General features: G+C 40.8%; 1 protein-coding gene across 6 annotated transcripts in view; it reads left to right on the forward strand.

Annotated features, from left to right (window-relative positions):
• The window catches only part of lrp8 (low density lipoprotein receptor-related protein 8, apolipoprotein e receptor), a 196,917-nt gene that overhangs the window by 70,006 nt on the left and 104,787 nt on the right, over window positions 1–22,124 (forward strand). The window lies entirely within an intron of this gene.

Genomic DNA, 22,124 nt, shown 5'->3' on the forward strand with positions numbered 1-22,124 from the left:
ATATTGCTCTTACTTATTATCTAGTGAGAGCAAGACTCTTTCACAATGTGATAGAGATGAGGTGTGTATCATAGCATGTGTGTTGTGTTACACACACAGTGAAGGGCTGTTCCAGAGAACTTCCACCTAACTTAACTGGACAGCAAAGAATTTGATTAAAATTTGGTTTGGCTGACCAACACGTTTTCAGCATTGTCCTATATCATGCATATTGTAATTTTGGGCTGCAGTAGTTTTTCCACAGTTAATTACATAGTTAAACTTTTGGTTCCTGGGCTTCAAAAGGTCTTCCAGCAAGGAACTGTTAGGGTTGACTGGTTTCATTTAGACTGCATCGAGTGTTCTGTCAATATCAGGACTAGTTGAGAATTTTGTTTGTTACTGACTTTTATGTAACAGTTATATAACCAACTGCCATAACTTTTGAAAAAAGCAGAGATAAAAAGAGGAAGTTGTTGATGAACTAAGGATGGAGAAAAAGGAAACTAAACTAAAACTTAGGGCTGGACGATTTTGGCTAAAATCATAATCACGATTAATCGAACAAGTTACCTCGATTACGATTATTGAACGATTATTTTAATTTTTTTTTCTTATACTGTAAATATGTTCACGGTTATTTTTTCTAATGAAAGAGTGCATAATCCTATCTTTGTGATTCTAAAATAAGGAAACAACACACAGATAGCAATTAATGCTTATTTATTAAATATTTCAAACAACTGAACTGAAATCTACAACAGTAGATTTTACAATGAAATAAAAACGTCTTATAAAAAAGTAATTTAAGTTTTAATGTAAAAAAAAAATTTTTTCCTAAAAATGTAGAAAATAAATAATAAATGTCCATCATAAGATTAACGGGAACCTGTGGTTAACTGTCTTTTCGGAGTTAAACTCCACAAGCGTGTCCTGTGGCTCGCCGGCCGTCACACACACACACACACACACACACACACACACACACACACACACACACACACACACAGTCACACACACACACACACACACACACACACACACACACACACACACGTCCACAGCGCAGCAGGCAGAGGCGGGGTCTGTTCCGAGTATAATAAAGCCCCGTCTGTGTTGAGCAAAACATTACGTGAATTACTACGAGAATGGACGTGCATTTAATATAGGAAAAGTGCACAAGTATTAGCATCATTTGTTGTTGTTGTATGTGACGCTAAGGTCTAGTGACGATGCTATAAAGACTGTTGCTGTGCTTGCGTCGCTCCCTTACCCCTCCTACCAGTCCCTATGGCCACTTGGCCAGTGGGAATACAAACGGGAAAAAAGATTTTGGGGGAGAATAGTTCTTAGAACTGCTTAGAAGTGTACTTTTCCTCTAAAAAGTACAAGTACTATCCGATCGGAAAGCACCTATGGTCGCAGACTCGACAGGGCGGAGTCACGTGACTACACACGCGGCGGCCGTAATATGTTTTAAGGGGAAAGTACATTAACACACAGTGGGTGGCCGCGGAAATATTAATAGGATTAAAAGACCGAAATAACCGACTTGGTAAAATTACATCGGTTATAGGCTCTGAATTTCGGTTACGATTATTTTTCGATTAATCATCCAGCCCTACTAAAACTGCACTTTATCTGTTAATTATTTCAGTGCACTTACACACTATAGCAGAAAAGGAACCAGGACAAACAAAACACTCTGAAACAACCTCTCTGATGTTTCTCTCTGTTTTTTCTACTGTTACACATTTGATTTCCAACATCACCTCGAACATCAAAGCTGCACAGAAGTAAATTAGATAGACATGATGACCTCAGCCTCCTTCTTGATAACGGTGTTGTCATCGTCTCATCACGTGCAAAACCCAAGCTGTTGCTATCTTGCCTAATGTTTGCGGTTCTTGTGAAACCAAAGAAACACAAAACCAAATTCACTAGAAGGAATTTTAGTTCCTGAGTTACTTCCTGGGTTTAGTTCCTGGAGCTCCTTAATCCCTAGGACTGTTTGGTTGAAAAGGTCTATTAGTTACACACAAATGAGCTTCTAAGAAGAACCGCAAGTCTCTGTGTTGCTGTTGGCCCCTGAGCCTCTTGCTCCTCCTGTCAACTCTACTTTACATTTGTAAAACAACCCCCTTGTTCGCATGTGAGTGGACAAACGTTAACTCCGGAATACATCATAGTGTCTGAGTGCAGTATTACCATCAATAGAAGCCTGCAGATTTTAACTGAGAGGGGAGATTGTGCTGATATCCAACGGGCAAAATGTTCCACAACAACATCTTTAAGATTTTAGCTAAACTCAATCGTTAAAATAAATGTAATGTGGTAATTTGCAGTACTAGGTGGACATTATTCCACTCACTTGCTCCTCCTTCACCCCCAGAAAGAATCCATGTGTAGAGCTTAGATTAGTTCACCAGCTAGCCAGGGCTTTGGGTGGTCAAACAGGCTCAACAAAAACCCCCTAGTGCCTGGCACAAGCTGTACAGAACACACACACACACACACACACACACACACACACACACACACACACACACACACACACACACACACACACACACACACACACACACAGAGGAGCTACAAAAAACATCATCGCCATCCAGGGATACTTTCCAAAAATGCTAATGTGGTGCATTTGACCTGTCTGCTCAGCCTACGTTTTTAAAAGCATTCAGACATCACCCGAGTATTGAAAAGACAGTCCTGTATGAGGTTAAAGCTCTGCTGTTATCGCACTAAGCCAGAGAGAGGTCATCTTCTCCTTTCAGTAGCTGGCGGCAAAAAAAGAGAATGTGAGGAGGAAAAGAGAAGGAAAAAAGGAAGCATCACCTGAAATATTAAAGGCATCCCTTGTACACACATATGCACCTAGGCACGCAACTACTTCCTTTCTTTGACTCTCTTTTCCACACATAGACCCAGACACAACTTCTGTCTTACCTGTAGGGGCCTTTGGGATGGGGCTGATCAGGTTTAAGTACCCCTCCGGGCAGGCATGTCTTTGATAGCTGTTGCCAAGCCTATTTTAAAGCAGGGCTCATTGCAGCTTCCCTGTGGGATACTGGATCAAAAAACAGGAAAAGAAAGGTGGGCCTGGTCTTGTGTGTGTGTGTGTGTGTGTGTGTGTGTGTGTTTCTGTGGATGCCCAGTATGTGTGCAAATGTGACTGTGTTGTGAGTATGTAAGTGGATGTGTGTGCTCACCTTGCTGCTCGTCTAAGAACTGCCAGTTACAAAGGTGATAGAGGACAGAGGACGGGGGTGTTACTGACAGTTCTAGCCAAGGAGCCAGCATTTCCATTTTGTTCGCTGGAAGCCGAGTGTGAAACTTTGATGAACAGCAATTTGCATCTCTGGATGGCTATGAAGAGGTCCTCTTTGTTCACTGCCATCGAAAAGCCGTGCCCGCACACTGCTGGCTCCAAAACCTGCCCACCCCACCACCAACCGGCACCCACCCTCTGCTCTTCACCCTCCTGGCACTACTTTTCGGCTGCTATGGCCAGCAGCTATTCCACCATTGTGTTGTGTGGCCAAGAGCACCTGCTGGGAGCCCTTTCATCAACCCCTCTCTGGGGGTTTTCAAAGCACTCCAAGGGTACCCTCCACCCTCAGAACACACACACCTAAAATCAGACAGATGCCACAGATGCAGAAAAAGTGTGCATCCATCTGAAACCAGGCATCATCAGTCTCCACCTAAATGTACTGTACTGTACATGGATGGGAGGAGCGGGCAAAAGGTGAATGACAACCACCTCTTGTTAGCTCAAATGCACATATTGCATCCTACTTTTTAATCTTTGAAGAGTAAATGAAAGAAATGTTCCCCACTGTCCTGTTTATTAAAACTGAACAAATAGTCCCCTGTCTGTCTGTTGAAATGGGGAAACGGTGGAAGAGTGTGTGTGTGTGTGTGTGTGTGTGTGTGTGTGTGTGTGTGTGTGTGTGTGTGTGTGTGTGTGTGTGTGTGTGTGTGTGTGTGTGTGTGGGGTAATGGGGTTGAGAGGCGAGTGTCTGGGATGTATTTGTATTCCGGTGGCCAGGGGTATCCGTGGATACACCTAGGTGACTGGGAAGCATGCTGAAGGAGGAAATGGGAAAGCGGTTATTTCACAAACGTGCCTCTGATACGCACAATGATTAAAAAGAACCACACTGTGAAAGGTAACCTTAGGTCACTTCTTTCCAAAACATGCTCATCTATTGCTACATCCTCATTGATTTTTTTTGTGTAAATGTTTTACAGATAATAATAATAATAATAATAACTTGGACTTATATAGCGCCTTTCATACCCAAGGCCGCTTAACAAAAGATGTAAGTGTGGTTGGGATAAACAGCAGGCAAAAGCAGAGGTTTACTATATGCATCTCCTGAATTAATATATAAAATCCTTGTTGAAAACATCAGAAGGAAAACACTTTCCCGTCTGATCTGTGTTGAATCAGCAGATGCCTGCAGATATGCGAGAAGCTTTTAGTAATATTTTAGCTCTTTGAACAAAATAACTCTAATTAATCCGTGTGGGTTTTTGAGTATTTATAAACAATGATACACACTCCTCTGTTACTCCAGTGGCTGCTGAGATTCCAAAAACAGTAAATACACAGAGCTCAGAACTCTATTTACTTGAAATGTGACAAACTCCCACGTCCCCTGAACTAGAGTTGGCACTGTTTTGGTTGGACAGGCCAATTTTGACTGCATACAATAAGATAACGAGCTAATGTCTGTGGTTTATAGCATAAGCAATATCAACTTTCCATCAATTAACCATGTATAAACATCCAGTCATTCCTGTTTTGTGTGTTGCTTCATTAGTTGTTTGTCACTTCATACAATGACCAAGGTTCCGTGGTATGATACCAACTAGAGTCAGTTTATTGGAACTTTGTTCCAAAATGGCTCCTTTACAATGAAAATTCCTCACCCAGCATATAACTGCAACAATTTTTTTTTTTTTGCCAAATTAAAATGTAGTGACAGTGAACAGTAGTGTATTATTAGGTAATCTTAAGATTTAAAAGTCAAATTCCAATATGCATTTTAAATTAAAAAAAAACACAGGCCACTCCCATCAGCCTCCCCTCCATTCAAAGTTGAAATTTCATGAGATTATATCCGACAGACAAGCTCATTTGGTCAGCTTACAAAGTATGATGATTCATAAGCCGAAATAAAGGCAGTGTCAAATGGTTCCTTCCAGATCCCTTTTTTTTTTACTCCCTTCTAATGTTCCCAAATCAAGCAGCTTTGTGGGCCAATGAAAAGAGCTTAGTCATTGTGTAATTTCATTCATGCAGTCGATGATGATGGGACATGTAGGCCTTAAAGGGATTAGCTGAGAAAACATGATTACTTTGACAGTGTAAACCTGCTTGAGACACTAGCGGTGGAGCTCTAAAGAGGAAGCTCTCATTATTATTATTATTATTATTATTATTATTATTATTAGTGAGTCACAGTAATAATTTTATTAATTTTTTTTTTTATACTTAAAGTGCTCATATTATGCTTTTTGGCTTTTCCCCTTAACCTTTATTGTGTTATATATCTTTTTTTGTGCATGTAATAGGTTTACAAAGTGAAAAAGCCCAAAGTCCACCCCAAAGGGACTTACCATCTCCAACAGAAAACACTGTTCACAAACTGCTCCAAACAGCTCTATTGTAGTCCAGCCTTTACTTCCGTGATGAACGTGCGTCACTTTGTAACACACGTTCTAATGCTCGCCTACCTGCTAGCATGGCACGCCCTCATACTCTGCAACTGACTAGCTAGCAGTGCTTACCTAGCTACTGTGCATGTGCGACTCCCAACAAAGATGGAACAGAAGTGAGATGTCTCACTCTGTAGCTAAAACAGAGAGCTCAACACACAGGGTGAAAAGAGGAGCTGCAGCAATGTGCAGTACAACAAAAAATGAGCACTTTAAATGAACAATAGTGATGTCAGTTTTAATACTATAATAAACATGTACTTGCTTTCGATTGTTGTTAAATTTTATGATGTCAAACCTCGCTTGAAATTAACAACCGTCCCTAACAAAGATGCCTTAAATAAACGGACAGATGTTTGGTGTTGGGTTTGGTTTGTGAGGTTATGCTCTTTTCAGGGATTATTTCCTTGGTGGAGGAAATTCTTCAAGTTGGTATCTGGCGTTTGACAGAAAGGCGAGATGTGATGTGATGTTCATACTGATATAAAGCAGAATCTGGAACGAAGGCTTCATGTTTACTTTGATAGTTAAGCGCGCGTGGAAGTTGTTTTTTTTAATACTGTACAAAACCCCAACAGCAGCAACTGGTTAGAAAGAGACCTCGGCCTTGCTGACTTTATGCATAACGCCTCCAGGAACAAAGAAAAGGAAAGTGGCGATCAAAACAATCATTAGCACTTTAAAAATAAACAAGTTATACAAGTTAAACACTTATCCTCCATTGAGACATTGACATATTTAAACTATCTTAAAAAGCAGTGTGCATTTTAGTTTTTTACTTTACTTACCATTGCCTTGATTATTGCTCAAGTGAGTTTTGTATCAATTGTTTATCTCACGCAAGTGGTGAACAAGTTCTTTATAGTTTTAGTGTCATTGTCATAATGAAGAGGTGCAGTGAGAGAAATTAATAAATATAATTATAAACATTGTCTAATTTTCATACAGATTTCTTGTCAAATTTGCAATATACGGTCTCTTGTCCTGAGACTTGTCAGCTATTGCAATTTTCAACACGTGTCTAAGACACACACACAATATTTGTCCGTCACTATTCTATTACATCCTCACGTTCAGATGTTTTTGTCACATTGAGGGTTCTCCCGGTGGGAGTTTGTCATTCACTCTGATCTCAGGCCTGGATACTTTCATCCAGTAGGTGTTTTTTTATTTATTTTGTTAATCAGTGATCACTGGTAAAGCAGACAAAGGAAAGTGGCTGTTTGCCAAAGGGAAAAGGGGTGGGGGGTAGGTGGGAGTGAGCAAGTGTGCGATGGAGGCAGAAGGGGAAGGGTGGAGAAGAGGAGCGGATAAGGGACGTAGAACGAATGAGCGTGGCAGGAAAGACAAAGGACGGGAGGCTGTGTACAGCGTTTTGTTTTGCTGAGAGCGCAGCAGAACACGGAGAGAGGCGGGGTCAGTGTGTCACAAAAAATAATCACATTCCGCCGTCGCATCTTGAAGCTCCAAGCAATGCAAAGCAGCAGGTTGGGATTTTTTTTTGTCTTTGTCATCATGGGAAATATTAGCTCCCTTCTCTTTTTTTTATTTCTTTTAAACCAACAAAACAAATACATATGAGCAAACTGTATACCGCTGAACAAGTAAATACACAAAGACGGACACATGCTCTAACGCCTGGTGACCTTTGCGGGGCTCTTTGTTGCTTCTGAGCGGCAGCCATTTGTAATTGAAATGAATTCTTTTGGCTTGTCAGCAGCGGGATAAATTTGTCCCTCTCTTTTGTCTGCGGATGCTCAGCAGGCTTTGTTGGAAGCCCTACCGCACCCCCAACCACTACCTCCGGCGAGTGCTGATTTTTGATAATAAGCCCAGTAGTAATTTGTCATGTGGACCAACCAGCAGCACGCTGCATGTGTGCGGTTTGGGACTTGAATGGCGATGGTGGAAGTGCAGGGCCACTGGAGGAGAATTACAAGGCTCACAGTGAGCATTGATTCATACAGTCAGCGGGAACGTTGTTTGCTAGTGAAAGGCTTTTTCTTTTTGTTTTTGGAGGGGGCTGCTTAAACCTTGTGTGTTTCCGCTTGTCAGTCAGTCACTTGCGAGAAGAGTAATTACAGAACAGTATTTGTGTATTTCTTTGTTGCCACTTGTGTGCTGCTGCCGCAAGCATAGTAATTTGGATTTAGAACATGTGATTTCCACTGGTTTGTAATTAAAAATGTAATTGCCATAATCATCAAGGTTATTCATCATTTAGCAATTATGTGTTGATAAAGAAGAGCTGATAAATGGATTTACCATGTTAAGATGTATGTTTAGACTGTTTCCTGACAAATAAGCACACGTGTCAGTTTGAGAAGCTGCATTCAACATCTATCTCTCCTAATGCTGTGTTTTCAAAAACATGTTCAGTATGGGCATGCACACCCTGGGAGCACATCATTGTGTATTGTGTGTGTATGTGTGTGTACATCTGGCTAGCCACTAAAGGGTCCGTCTAACTGAGGTTTCATATAGTACTGTAATTCCCCTCCCCCCATGCATCACACAGGTTTTATGGCCCCAGTGGGACATTTATGCTTTGTGTGTGTGTGTGTGTGTGTGTGTGTGTGGCCTCATTTACACTCTATACAAATTAAATGTTCTCTTATTAGTGTTAATGTTTTGTTCAGATAATTTTAACCAATATGATTGTAGCATCTTCATACAAGTACCTTGTCCTTGTGAGTAAGAAAAATAAATGAAAAAAAGGAGTGAAAGGAAAGAAGAAGAGATGATGTATTGTGTTTTTGTAACAAAAGAATTTATTTGTGACACGATGTGACTGTTGAGTCCAGTCTCCAATACAATCAAAACATATTGATGAGTTAACAGTATGCATTTAACAGACGTTCTCGCCCCTCCAAATTCTCAAGGTTGTGTCCAGCCGCTTCTTGATTTTCCTTTGTCCATGATGACATCAGTCAAACAGCAATGACAGCACCCTGGTGAATTAAGAGCCATATAGGTTTTACATGTCTCGAGAGGAGCGGGCTAAAGGATTGATAGCTGATATCATTAAAGTGACCCTGTCTAGGAAAGTGAACGTCTGATGATATTGGAGTGTGGGGGTGGGACATTGGGGAAGGAATGAAGTGTGTGTGTGTCTGTGTGTTTGTGAAAGTATGTATGTGAGTAACCATGCTGGTATCAGTGTCTGAGTGTTTACTAAATCAATGCAGGTCAAGTTTGAGAGCCGGATGTCACCCAGATGGCCTGTTGTTAGGGGGATTTGGTGTGTGTGTGTGTGTGTGTGTGTGTGTGTGTGTGTGTGTGTGTGTGTGTGTGTGTGACAGTACAGGAGCAGTGAGGTTTATCTGTGCATATGTCACTTCTAATGAGAAGTAGTGAAGCAAAAGGGTATGACCTCATAGGGTCTCCAGACATCTTGAAAAAAGAATCACATCACACACACACACACACACACACACACACACACACACACACACACACCTTTTGCAACCTCTATTGTGAGTCAAGAAATTAGTCACATTTGTAATAACCTACACTGTTGTTACAGTTATTCAAACAAATATTTAAATATTATAATGCATCCACAGTGGTGTTTTGCATCATTACAATCAATTTGATACTAATAAATATAACTTTTTAAATCTGAATGCAACAAAATACAATAGAATTGACAAAACTTTAACAGCTTATATTTATATGTTTGTAAATATATCTTACAGTGCCAAGTGGTCTTTCTAAATTGCTTGTTCCTGTGGGGTTTCTTCTTCGTACGTTTGTACAGACGTTTAATCAAACAGTTCAGTCCTGTCACATTTGGTTTGGATTTTCTGTTGATGAAGCAGTAGTGAAAAAAGCACAACTTTGTACACATCCTATTGAACAGTGCATGCAATGTCAGCAAATGTACTGAACTTGGTACATTGAGTAGAATAGCAGAAACCGACAGATATTTATATGGAAATGTGCATCATTACTTTGCAGTGAGCCTATTCCAAACACTATCGAGCAGCCTCACTTTCTTACAAAGTTCAGATTTTCTTTTGATACACACACGTTAGTAGGATGTGACTACCTGGACTGCAGTGCCGCTCAGAGCATTTGGCTGTCTGACACCATTATTTGAAAGACCGATAGGCTTTTTGTTGTAAAAACAAAAAACGGCCTGGTGCTGTTTGTTTCTCCCTCTCCATGTGCTCCCACAATGGCACCTTTTGTGCTGCTACTTAATTAGCAGTCTCTGAAGCGCGGCGTACAAAGCGACTGCTCTCTGATCTCTCTGACAAGATATCCACTCACCTTCGGAACAACAAATACACTCACGTTTGTTGTCTAAAGAGCTAGCTATGAGCCTTCTGGGCACACGGCATACAAAAAAAGGATTTTTTTATAACATTTTAATCACAGGAATTTCTGAAGTACTGTATGTGTGATGACGGTGGACTGTAAGCTCTAATAATTACAGCTATTTGAGTTTCGGTGATAGGAATGATTGCATTTGTTGCTAATACATTTGCTTGATTGATAAATAAAACAATTAACAGAGGTGGTGGTGGGGGCACAATGTTGGAAAAGAGAATGAAAAGAAAGAAGTGAGATTAAGAGATAGATGTATTGAGAGCTCTAACATGAAAGGGGAATAGAGAAAGAGGCTGATACTTTTCATGTCCTGACAAGCAAATTCTACCCGTTGTCTGATTGGTTTGTTTAATCATCACCGTAGCCCTGTATCTTTATTTCTTTCTCTTCTTCTTTTTTTCTCTTTCTATTGTCATGCTTGTTCCCCTCCACTTCTAAGCTGCTTTGCTGAGCTGTAATGCTCCGCTTATGTAAGGGTGAACAAGGATCGGGGACCCAGGATTTGGGCGGTCTTAGGCTGATGCAGACACCGTCATTCTGAGAGTTAAAATCCAGAGATCTGGGACCAACATAGAGCCAAGAGGACACTGGTTTAACATCCACGGAGTGATTGTTCTTTTCTCAGTGATTGGGAAACACCTTAGTCTCACTTTGCCAGACCCTCCTCCACAGAGCGGAGGAGGGTCTGGCTAGTCCACACAGCTTTCCGGGATGGGAGAAAAACGTGCTCTGGTTTATTGGCATTTCTTTAAACCAAAGAAAAATAGCTTCGGGAAAGAACTTGTTTTAGTGGAACGTGTACGTTCAAAAGTTGTTTTAGTTGTGCGTGAGAAAACTCAGATTGGACAGATAGTCTAGCTAGCTGTCTGGATTTACCCTGCAGAGATCTGAGGAGCAGTTAACCATAGTCCTCATAAATCCACCAGAGTTTAAAATTCCAACACAAAGAAAGCGGAAGGAAACAGACATCGGCGAAAAGACATGCATCTGGCGGAATTTCCTGCAACACTGTAGCAATCCCGGAAGTGGAATGTCGAGGATATAGACTAGAAACACCTTAATTGGCCACATCATTGGTATCGGTCAGGACTACTTTTTTTTTTGCATTGCATTCTAAAACACTGTATCTTTAAGTCAAAGTATTTGCTGCATCTCTGACAAAGTGATCAGGCTGGTTTGACAGTGAGTCACCGCAGTCACTTTGGATATGTCAAACAGGTAACAGAAGAAGGAAATGTCCGCTATGACAAACAGGAATTAAGCAGTCATTTAAGAGCTCCAATATTTGGTAAAGGTGTCAGGCAAACATGGTTGGCCTTTAATTATTCTCGCCAGTGTGAGCCAAGAGAGAGCAGGTTGCAGGGTGTTTCAAGTGTGTTTCCTCTGCTGATCCTTTGTGTGTATGTACACATTTTGTGTAATTCTGTAATGCTGTTTTCACAGCAACTTCAAAGTTATTAGTTCAATAATGTAAAACATATAGCGTTATTTTGCACCACAGCCTCTCTCTCTCTCTCAGCTCCTAATAATGTTAATCCCCCAAACTGAGTCATACAAAGGCTCTTCACATTTCTCTGACAGCTCAGAAGACAGAGAAAGTGGTGTTTTCTTGAAATGAGTAAACAGTTACAGAGGTAAAACAGACAGACACAGGAGAGAGATTAACTTTTGTGAAGTAGTTGTATATGAGTAGGAGCTGACAAGCGTTCCACAAAGTGTCTTTTTTTTTAAACTTTTATATTATTTTATTCCATTTAGAAATTGTCCCTTTTGAAATCCTATGAATACTACTGCTGAGCGGTATTTGCTTCGTTCCATTTTTTTTTTTTTTGCACAGTTCTTCTTCATTTGTTAAAGTAAAGGAATCTATTTATTTCTCGAAAGCAGGACAACACCTGCTTGCCAAAGATTTATTTAAGTGGTTAGAAAGGGATAGACGATAGATAGATAGATAGATAGATGATGTTGTTCAAGCAGTGGGTACGATAACATTGAGGCTTTATGTTGTTCATATTAAGAATATGAATCAAATCAAAGCAGTATGACCAAGCTGCAGTGTGGCTCTGTTAGTTAAATAGTGTGTGAAATAATGGTAAAAACCCCCAAAATGAAACAGTATTAAACAAACATGACAGCTGCAGTATGTGAAGTGAATAGCATACAGTAAATAAAATATACTGTATAATTTTCATATTAAAGTTGTCATTTAGTCCCCCACCAACAATGTGCAATGCATGCAACACGTCAGTATGGACAAACCCAGCGTTCTGGATCAATGTATTGTCTGTTTGCATTCCCTTCTCTGATTTCCCCATCCAGCACAACAAGTTGCACTCACCACAAGAAACTCAGAGAATTTGAAGACATGTGCTTCCTCAACATGTAGATGTAGTTCAGTTTCTCACGTCTGTGTTTTGCTTCCCCTCTAGCCTGTCTGAAGGTCCCAATGAATAAATATGTGAGTTAGAAGGATCTCAGTTTTCTGAAGTTTGCCTCTATCTCTTTCATCTTCGCCACATTGAGCTTGAGGTGAATCCTCCTTTACCACATGATGCAACTGTCACCCAGGTCTCTGTACTCATCTCTGGTACCCCCTGCCCCCTCCCCCCCTCCCCCGACCCTCCCCCGACCCTCCAAATCAATGATTAACTTGTTTTTTTTTGTCTCAAAAGTCCGGAGACTGCACCTTGCCCTGCCCTATAGGCTAGACTCTCTTGGTCTAGAGAGGGAGATCGTGAAATGGTAACAAGCTTCTTTGAACTGGTAGGTGGTATTTGATGTGCTGTGAGGAGCATAATATATAGTATATTTGATCTGGTCTGCTGTCTGGATCGACGGTCCATGAGTTCTCTTCACATCTCCGGCCTTTGTAGTGTGTGCATCAGACTCTCACAGCCGCATACACTCACACACGCCTGTGAGCATGTGCATTCAAATTCAGGTGCAAAGGCACTTTTTGGCCTAGTAGACATACTCCCAATAATGTACACTTACAGTATGTATTCATTCCTCTCTGATAATATTGAACACATTTAATCCCAATTCTAGCCACAGATTTAAGTTAGTCACGATAGGCTTTGAAGAGTTTTGGAGACTTTGTATTTGGCAGTTATAAACGTTAAGCTGCCATTTGAGTTGCCCTTTTATTTTCAATCAGTCAATGGATGGTTTATGTGTTGATTATTATTCAACAATTTCTTTGTCCTCCTCGATATCTCTCTGTCTCCAATGGATTAATAGGAAACTGGACAAGACTTTAATCTCCTAAAAAGACCAATATTATACTTGTCTACTTTACTCCATCCCTCTCTCTGTCTCGCTCGCTCACACATACACAGACACACATACGATTCGTGGAGTATTTGCCACTCCCTCGAAGTTGTGGTACGACCTCTGCTCGCTGATTAACGGCCTCTTTCCCTCTACTGACACGTTGCGTTCTTTAGCTCTTTAGCCGATCACAACGATCTGGAGGACCATCCATTTCCTCTCCTCTTCCTCCCACACTCATTCTTTCTCCATTCTCTCTAGCTCTCTTTTTTTTCCGTTTCTCCTTTTTCTCCCTTTGCTTGCTTTTACTTGCTCGCTCCTTACTGTGTCTTCCTTGAGACTTGTTTACAGCCAAAGACATAGCGTGCAATGTATTTTCTCTGCTGTTTGTTTTTAGTGTACAGTGTTTTCCAGATAGGTTTGTGTGTGTGTGTGTGTGTGTGTGTGTGTGTGTGTGTGTGTGTGTGTGTGTGTGTGTGTGTGTGTGTGTGTGTGTGTACTACACCTGGCTTTGCAGAGCATACATTCACAGTTTCCAGATTACCCTTCAAAAGAAAACACAGTTAAATGCCACTCTTTTTTTTTTTTTTTTTTTTTTTTAAACAATAACAAGTATATTATATTGTGTGCCATTTAGACTTTCATGTAATTCACAAAATAATGAAGGATGTAAAGTCTTAACAATGAGGGGGAAGTTAACTCCAACTGAAAAGGATGAGGCTGAAACCAATGTTCATAATCATTAGTGATTACAGCCTTTATTCAGCATAAACCAGGCTTTTAATCTTTACAGGGGTGACTGCAGAAATAATGTCAAACACTAAGTGATGAAAGTCTTTGTCTATTTCTGTCACCTGAATTTGGTTAGTTTTGGTTATTCAAATGGACTTTTCTGTTACCTGCGAATTGCTCAACACAACACACTTTGATCAGAATCAAAGTGATGGAATACCTGAGCAGCACGACGTGGTTACCGCAGCATTTTCTCTGGCTTTTCTCCAGATTTAATGGACACAGATTAGACTTGGTCAGTTTGGGCTTTTCTCTGTGTTTCTTCTTGGTAGTGTGGTGAATTCCAACTGGGTTATTTTAAACCAAATTTATCTGGGTTGTTAACCGGTAGAAATAGGGCCAGAGTTGATTTGCTAGGGTTTGGGTTCAAATTACATATGCAGCAAACAGAAAAGTTTTATATTTGAATGATTTCTTTGCAGTTATTTTTCCTGATAGGGGAGTGCCAACAAATACAGGCAGAATTCAGAGGCAATACAAAGTTAAAGACATGGATGGAGGTTAAATAAATATAGTTCTTCAAAGACACGTACAGTATGCTCAAGTTGAAATGTTGTCAACCGGGCTGAATAGTTTGTGGCTATCCAAAGTTGTATGACTTTATACATACATGTACAGAGACAGGAAGGATATTACCTGCTGGAATTTCCTGGTACGCAATGGAAATGTTTACTGGTGATGATTCTGTGTATGACCGGTCACTTGTACACATAATACTAGGGCTGGACAATTAATCGAAAATGTATCGACATTGCAATTCTGAAGCTGTTATCGATGTATTTTTCCAAAGACGATAATTTTGATAGACTGTTGATAGGCCTACTTTCTCCTTAAAAACATTCTACCGCGTGTGCAGGGATCAAAATTAACACTCGCTTGTCGCCAAATGCGGGGGTGGGCAGACAAGCACACACACACACAAACAGAGGCGCACAAACCCCACACCAGCCACTACCTTCTGTTTACTGATAGCTAGCGTTTACCTCAGGCTAATTAATGAGCTAGTAAGTGGCGATTTTTGGCAGCCAGCCTTCCAAAAGAAAGTACAATGAAATTAAATGTTAACTGATCATTAACCGTTGACCGACAAGCAGGAAACGGAGTCTCAGTTCACCTGTCCGGGAGGCTCTGACACACTCTCCGCACTTTGTGTCTTTGTCTTTGTGTTTGATTTTAGGTCATATCGTGCAGCCCTACATAATACTGTACAGAGCTACACTGCACACAAACAGCTGGTGTCTGTTGTTACAGCTAATATCTCTACTGTTTACAATTGGTGGACAATAAACACAGACTGTAAAAACACAACACTCCGGCAGATTATTTGCTTGAATACAGCAAGACAATTTCCCATTGTATATGAATCCACCCTTAGACTATCAAAATAAAACCAAAGAGAGAACCCAAACTATCGTAAAATCCGCAGCATCTGCATCTCAGAAGACTATGTTTTTCCCAATTCAAAGGCTGGTGAACAAAGCATGCCAGCTTTGTTCTCTTGCACTTGGAACTTAAGCATATTAAAAGGTGTTGCTGTCTCTGACTGAAGGCTGGTAAATAATCTCACTACAGCATCGGTTGTCTCTTTCAAACCTTTGTTATTGGAGCAAATCAACATTTCAGGCACTGTAGTCAACAGATCCTAATTAGAGGCGACACAGTGTTCCCTTAGCTATTATTGTGCTGTTGGATGTTTTATTTCCATTTCCCTTTCACTTTGCGTGTGTTTGTGTGTGTGTAATGAGGTGTGCAAATTGAATGACTTCAAGGAAGACGCTGACCTTCACCTGTTCCCAGGTCGATCACTAGTGTCCCAAATCATGTCCTCAGGAGGATGTGGTGAAGAATCCTAAGAGGTGTCCTCTGTGTGTGTGTGTGTGTGTGTGTGTGTGTGTGTGTGTGTGTGTGTGTGTGTGTGTGTGTGTGTGTGTGTCATATGAACATGAGTGGGTCAGCTTAGTCACTCATTGATCATGGGGGTCTGCAGAGCGTGACATTAGTTGAATGTCAGTGGAAGATTAACACACTATCTATGTCTATAGAAAAGGTCGACAGTCGTCGCACCTTTTAAGTGTACTGCCCACATGGTCACCCTGTGCAGCTCTATAATGGGCATTATTTTAATGGTTTGGCCTTGCATGGCCCTATAAAGGTATAATATGTAGAGCATCACAGGACTGATCATCCGTCATGTTACCCAACATTTGCACTTGGCCAAATGAAGCAGGTGGTGATGTTTAGGCTGTAAACATCTAGTGATGTTTACAGCCTAAACATTAAACACAGTCTGTTTTTAACCTCCTGTGTTTCTTTTAATGTATTACATCAGCCTTGTAGCTATATTTGCAACCTCCAATCAGTAGAGTATATTAACAAAATAAATCTCAGAAATATATGTCATTAAGATAAGATATGAGAATCTGACGGTGCAATTTAAAAGTGTACAAAAGTTAGTGACGACTAGAGAATGTGGATGAAATCATCTGAGCAAGCTCGAGCTTCTGGTCTGTGTGCTGTTTCACGTAAATATTAATCACTTTTTCTGGGAATAGAGGTATAAACTAACATAACGCTTCAAATCTAGGGGAGGGGTGGCCTAGTGTTGGCTCCTGCACATTCACTCTCACACCTCATAAGGCAGGTTTAGGCTGTTCCATATGGATGAGTCGTATATGACAGGTTTGGTGAATCAGAATGTAAATGTAAGCAGCCGTTTGTGTGTGCATCAGCAACTCTTGAGAGGCATGGTAAAATCTTTATTTTTGAATGTGCTGATGTCTTCACACATTTGTTTTAATGTGAGTGTGCGAATGTCCACATAGTTTACAATTTGTGATCTTTCTCTCTTTCTATATATATATATTTACATGCTTATTTTATTACATGAACACTTTCCTTCTAAACCCATCTGTGGGGATATTCCCATGCATAAAACTAATCACTATTCATTCTGTATTTAAAACTCCAAATGACTGTACTCTCATGAATGTAATTCTCACTTTTCAAGATGGATGATAATAGCTTTCCATAATGTGCTTTATTGAAATACTACCATTTTTTTTTACTTATAGTGGGGGATGTCATTTTCAAAGTAAAGTCTTCATAATGATAATACCAGTTCTGTAATTTTTCAGTCTTTTTCCCACAGATGATTAAAAATGTCCACTTATCATCATTATTCTACATAACCTTTCTGGCAGTTACTCACAGTGGTTTCTCACAGTGTTGTATTTTATCTTTCTCCAGTGCCACTGTTATATAAATGTGAGAGTAACATAATACATCCTAAGGTTAATTAAAAGCATATTTTATTTGCTCACAGAGGAACAGCCGCTACTCAATGCCTTTGGTCCCCCGGAAGAAGTAGGGGCCAAGGTGAATTATATTATTTTTCCTTTTGTCCTCAAGATAAGAAACATTCGACTTAAGGAATGGGTTGTAGGAAATGGATAGGCTTTCGTTAGCTGGCTTCTGCATTTTAATTAATCCCCTTGAGTGTCTGTCACCTGCACCATTTTGCATCCACAACTGAATTAAACAAGCGCCTTTGGAGAAAATTAGGATGAGCAGTGATAGGAGATATGACATAAAGGTGAAGAAAAACTGTAATTTGTGGGTGTTTCATAACAGCTTTGTTGTGATCTACAGTAGTATTGTGAATTATAGTGCCTAGTGTATGCTCTGTGTGTGGCTACAGCTGACTCTGTTATCAGGCTGTAGGCAGAGATGGAGGGAATGATGAAAAAATCAGGGAGGGTGGACAGAAAGAGATGGGATTTATGCTATCACACTGCTAGGAAGGAAAAGGATTTATTCAGTCCTTTGTGAAGACTGATGCCATTACACTAGATCCCACCTCAACGTCCTGTTGTCTTTCGTTTCTGTACCCCTATTCCCTGTTCTCTCCTCTTTTTCTATTTACCTTTTGTCTTTGGCTCTGACTATTCTGTGATCCCTAGGGACATGTTTTTCATTTATTCTAGGCCTACACCTTCTTCAATCCCATCCCTCTCATGTCTTTAAGACTCTCTCTCTCTCTCTCTCTCTCTCTCTCTCTCTCTACTCAGAATCAATACTCTGCACTGGTGAATGTGTGGTTGTCTCTATCCTTTCTTCAATCTGCTATACATTGTCTGTCATCCGTATAATAAACATATAGAAAGCATTAGTCCCCACAGATGCTGAGATGCTGTCAGTTCCTCTACTTTATTATTGTGGGTCACACTTGTGCCATCAGTCAAAACGCTGACTTTTACCTCACACCATAGGACATCCAAGGCTACACACATGAACAACAAGCTAATAAGTCGGCTAGCTTTTCCCTTGCTAAGAGGATAATATTCAGTGCCAGAGTTGGACCAATTCCTCGTGTAGTTCAGCATTTGAAATCAGTGCACTAATGCTGTCCTGCTTCTTGTAAAAGAAAAGCACATGGCACTAGGGCTGAACGATTTTTGAAAATAATCTAATTGCGATTTTTTTCCCAAATATTGCGATTGCGATTCGATTATTTTTTTAAGCTTTGTCTTCTGTATTATTCATTTTATAGTATGAACAACACACAATTACACACTAGACAGTTAAATAAGTAAAAATATAGTATATACACACACACACACACACACACACACACCAGTGTATTTTTTTTACAGTGCACAGAGAGGAGCTGCCTCCAGCCCCTCCCCCTCGTGAAGTTGCGTGCTGTCGTGTGCACTTGCTCAGAGCAAGCCCCCAGGAAGAGCGCCGAGTCTAAAAGCCACCATGGGCTTAGCGGATAACGGTGGTACTGCACCCCATGGCCCAGAAAGACTTTTCACATAGACTTTGCATGGCGAAAGAAACGTCTATATTTCAGCGGATAATTTGTTTCTGGGTATATCAACTTACCAGCCCGAACACTGAAAGGGTCCTTACGTTTTTAACATTTTTAACATTCACTAGAAGCGAATCCAGAATTATTAAATTTGGCATGATGAACGCGCATAGTGGACGCGAGCAGAGCCGCGAGACTGCGCCCGCCCGCTCACATGACTGTTCTCCCGAGCTCATGTAGCTAGCTATAATAATGGATATAGCTAATGGTTGTAATTCACCATGTGTTCTATGAATACGTCCATGGTATTATCTTATGAAGTCATGATACATCCCAGGGATGTATGTAGCTGCTGTAAAGCCTGTTAGCTACGTGGATGTTACGTCATTAGCGTTTCCCAAACTGGCGGGCTATCGGCTAGCTAGCTAGTTGCTACATCAGGGGTAGCTAGCATGGCTGTATTAAGATCTATACATAGCTAGCTATATGCCTACATAACGTTACTACAGACATAGTGATTACATCGCCTTGGTTCTCTCTTATGATACATCCGAGGGCTGTATGCTGTAAAGCTTGTAACGTGGATGAGAGCTGAAGCCATGGATGAGCTCTGTTCACGAAACTGCAGGCTAACTGCTAGCTAGCGCTAGTTAGTAGGTAGCTAGCTAGTAGCACAACATAATTATTAAATCTCCTTGGTTGTCTAGCTAAATACATCTATCGTTTATTTAGCTAAGCATGTAAACGATCGGGAACAACGAAGACATAGTGTTTAACGTTAGTGAATATTTTAGACAATGAAAACGGCGAGTTCATGAGTTCGCCACTTGTAAGAGACACGAGAGAGAAGCTCATGAACGCGCATGTTGCTACCGGTTGCTACGACAACGCAAACAAATTGTTGCTAGTGCGCATGCCCATCGTGAGCCAACCAGCGTTATGGGCCAACAATGCGGAAGAGTCGAGCTCCATGTTTGCTTTATGCGCTTTTGAGCACTCTCATTGGAACGTACGGGGCTTCCCGCCGAACACTGTATCCAGTTCTCTTAATACATCCATGGCTCAGAGAGGCTATCGTTACGTTAGCTAGTTGCTGGTGTTCTTGCCGTGGGATTAACTGTACTAATAAAACTGTTGAAACCCCATGGCCACGCTGCTGTGAAAGCTCCCCGAACGTCATTTATCAGTCTGGTTGTTACCCCTCTCAGTGGCAGCTCCTCCACTCATATCTTTATAACGGAGCTAACCACTAACCGGAGCTAACCGCTAATCAGAGCTAATCGTTGCCAACCGAGCCTTCAGTTCTGCGCTCCTGTATCCATTAACTGCATGTATGGACTCGAGCCAGAATAAAACCCTTCATTTTATTAAAATGGCTGTAAACGTTTTAAACTACAACTCAGAGTTGTTTGAATGACAGAAATCAGCTCAAGGTACGACGTAGCGTTAGCGTGCTAAGTTGATGCTTTCTCTGCGGAGTGCAGACTGATTAGCCCTTTCCAGTCACGTGACCAAATCGCAGCCTTTGCGATTAGGAAATCGCGTTTTAACATATCGCGATATTAAATGCAATTAATCGTTCAGCCCTACATGGCACTAATCATAAGGGTTTTATTTTGTATCGAACAGCACATAAACATTTTCAAAGGATAGATATTTGGTGGGTACCTTTTATTAATGGTCTTTCATTGTTTTTTCCAAAGGGGACAGAGAGTAGCCTGGTTGACACCAGACCCTTCTCAGTTGTAACTGAGAGTGGGTCTGGGAAAGGTTCATTGACAGTTCATTTCCAAAGGGGCGTCACCAACGGACGCCACTCAAATGCCTCTGGGCGCATTAGATAGTCCTTCAACCAATCAGACCAACAGTCCAGGTGACGCTGCGCTTCAGTAGCTTCAGCTTTTAGTTGAATGTAAACAAAAAGCTGCTCACCGTCGCTGCGCTATCGTCGTCGCGTAAAGCCCGCCTCAACGGTTGTGATTGGTGTAAAGCCCGCCTCAGCGGTTGTGATTGGTGCCTCGATTTTGGGGACATTGGAAATGGGCTTGAATGGGCTCTTCGCCAGACTGACTTGCAGAGCAAATCTCAAATTTTCCGGAAGTTCGTCAGGGTTAACCCAGGCTAGACAGAGAGGGTTTAGCTAAAGAATTATGTTAATTAATTTTATTAATTTATTTTTTGTTTTAGCGATAACATCTATTTGACTTTTCTAGTTATTTGTAAATATTCAAAGGCGTTGGTAGTGGGAATTTTGTATTTTTGTTTTAATATCTCAAATTTGAAGAGCATTTCTTTGTTATATAGAGCTTTTTTTTTTATTTTTTTTTTTTTAAAGCTTTTGCGATTCAAACCAAACCTCATCAAAACAACAAAAGGATTTTAACAAGTTGTTTGTAGAATAAGTGCATATCTAAAGGCAGAGAGAGTCTTGTATTCTCTATAGTGTTCAACTATCACCCAGGGAATAATTGGCCTTTTATTACTGCTCACATAAATTGATTCCTCGTCTTTTTCTTGATTTCATATTTGTTTTTTTATTTGTTCAACTTTGAAATAGTGATCTTAAATAGGAAACATATGATTGAGCTAACTATACAGTATGTCCATACAGTATCATTGCCCATGCTACATTACACTGCTTTAGCCTAGCACTCTGCCAACCTACATTTTCAGCTGGTTCAAACCAATGGTCGGTGAGGTGGTTTAACACCAGGCTCACGTGAAAGAAAATGGAACAGTAGCAGTCACTGTTACTTTTGCATGCACGCACATACGCACGCACATGCGCACACACACACACTCACTTTCTTGCCATTTGTCAGCCCCCTTCATAGTACAGTATATTTCATCATGGCGAGGCAAGGCATTGCTAACACGGCAAGCGAGTGCTTTCTCTTGTTCAGTGGCTCTCACTGTCAAAAAAGAGGGATTGTTTTGCTTAGGCCTGTGACAGACTCAAGTGCTTCAATTTTCCCCCTGCTTGGAGAAAGCAACTGCACAAAACCTTTGGAGTCTTTAGGGTATCAGAAAAACTGCTAGCCAGAGCCAGTTCTGCAAAGACCAGGCTGGACCCTGAAGGTGGATCATGGGATGGTTGTAATGAAGCAAAACCTCTGAACCAGTTCAGGCAGGCAACCTGAGGAGTGCTGCTCTGCTCACATGTGACATGCTCTGTTCACTGCACTGCTGTATACACAAC

Source organism: Sander lucioperca, chromosome 11 (genome assembly GCF_008315115.2).
Source record: "Sander lucioperca isolate FBNREF2018 chromosome 11, SLUC_FBN_1.2, whole genome shotgun sequence".
NCBI classification, from domain to species: Eukaryota; Metazoa; Chordata; class Actinopteri; order Perciformes; family Percidae; genus Sander; species Sander lucioperca.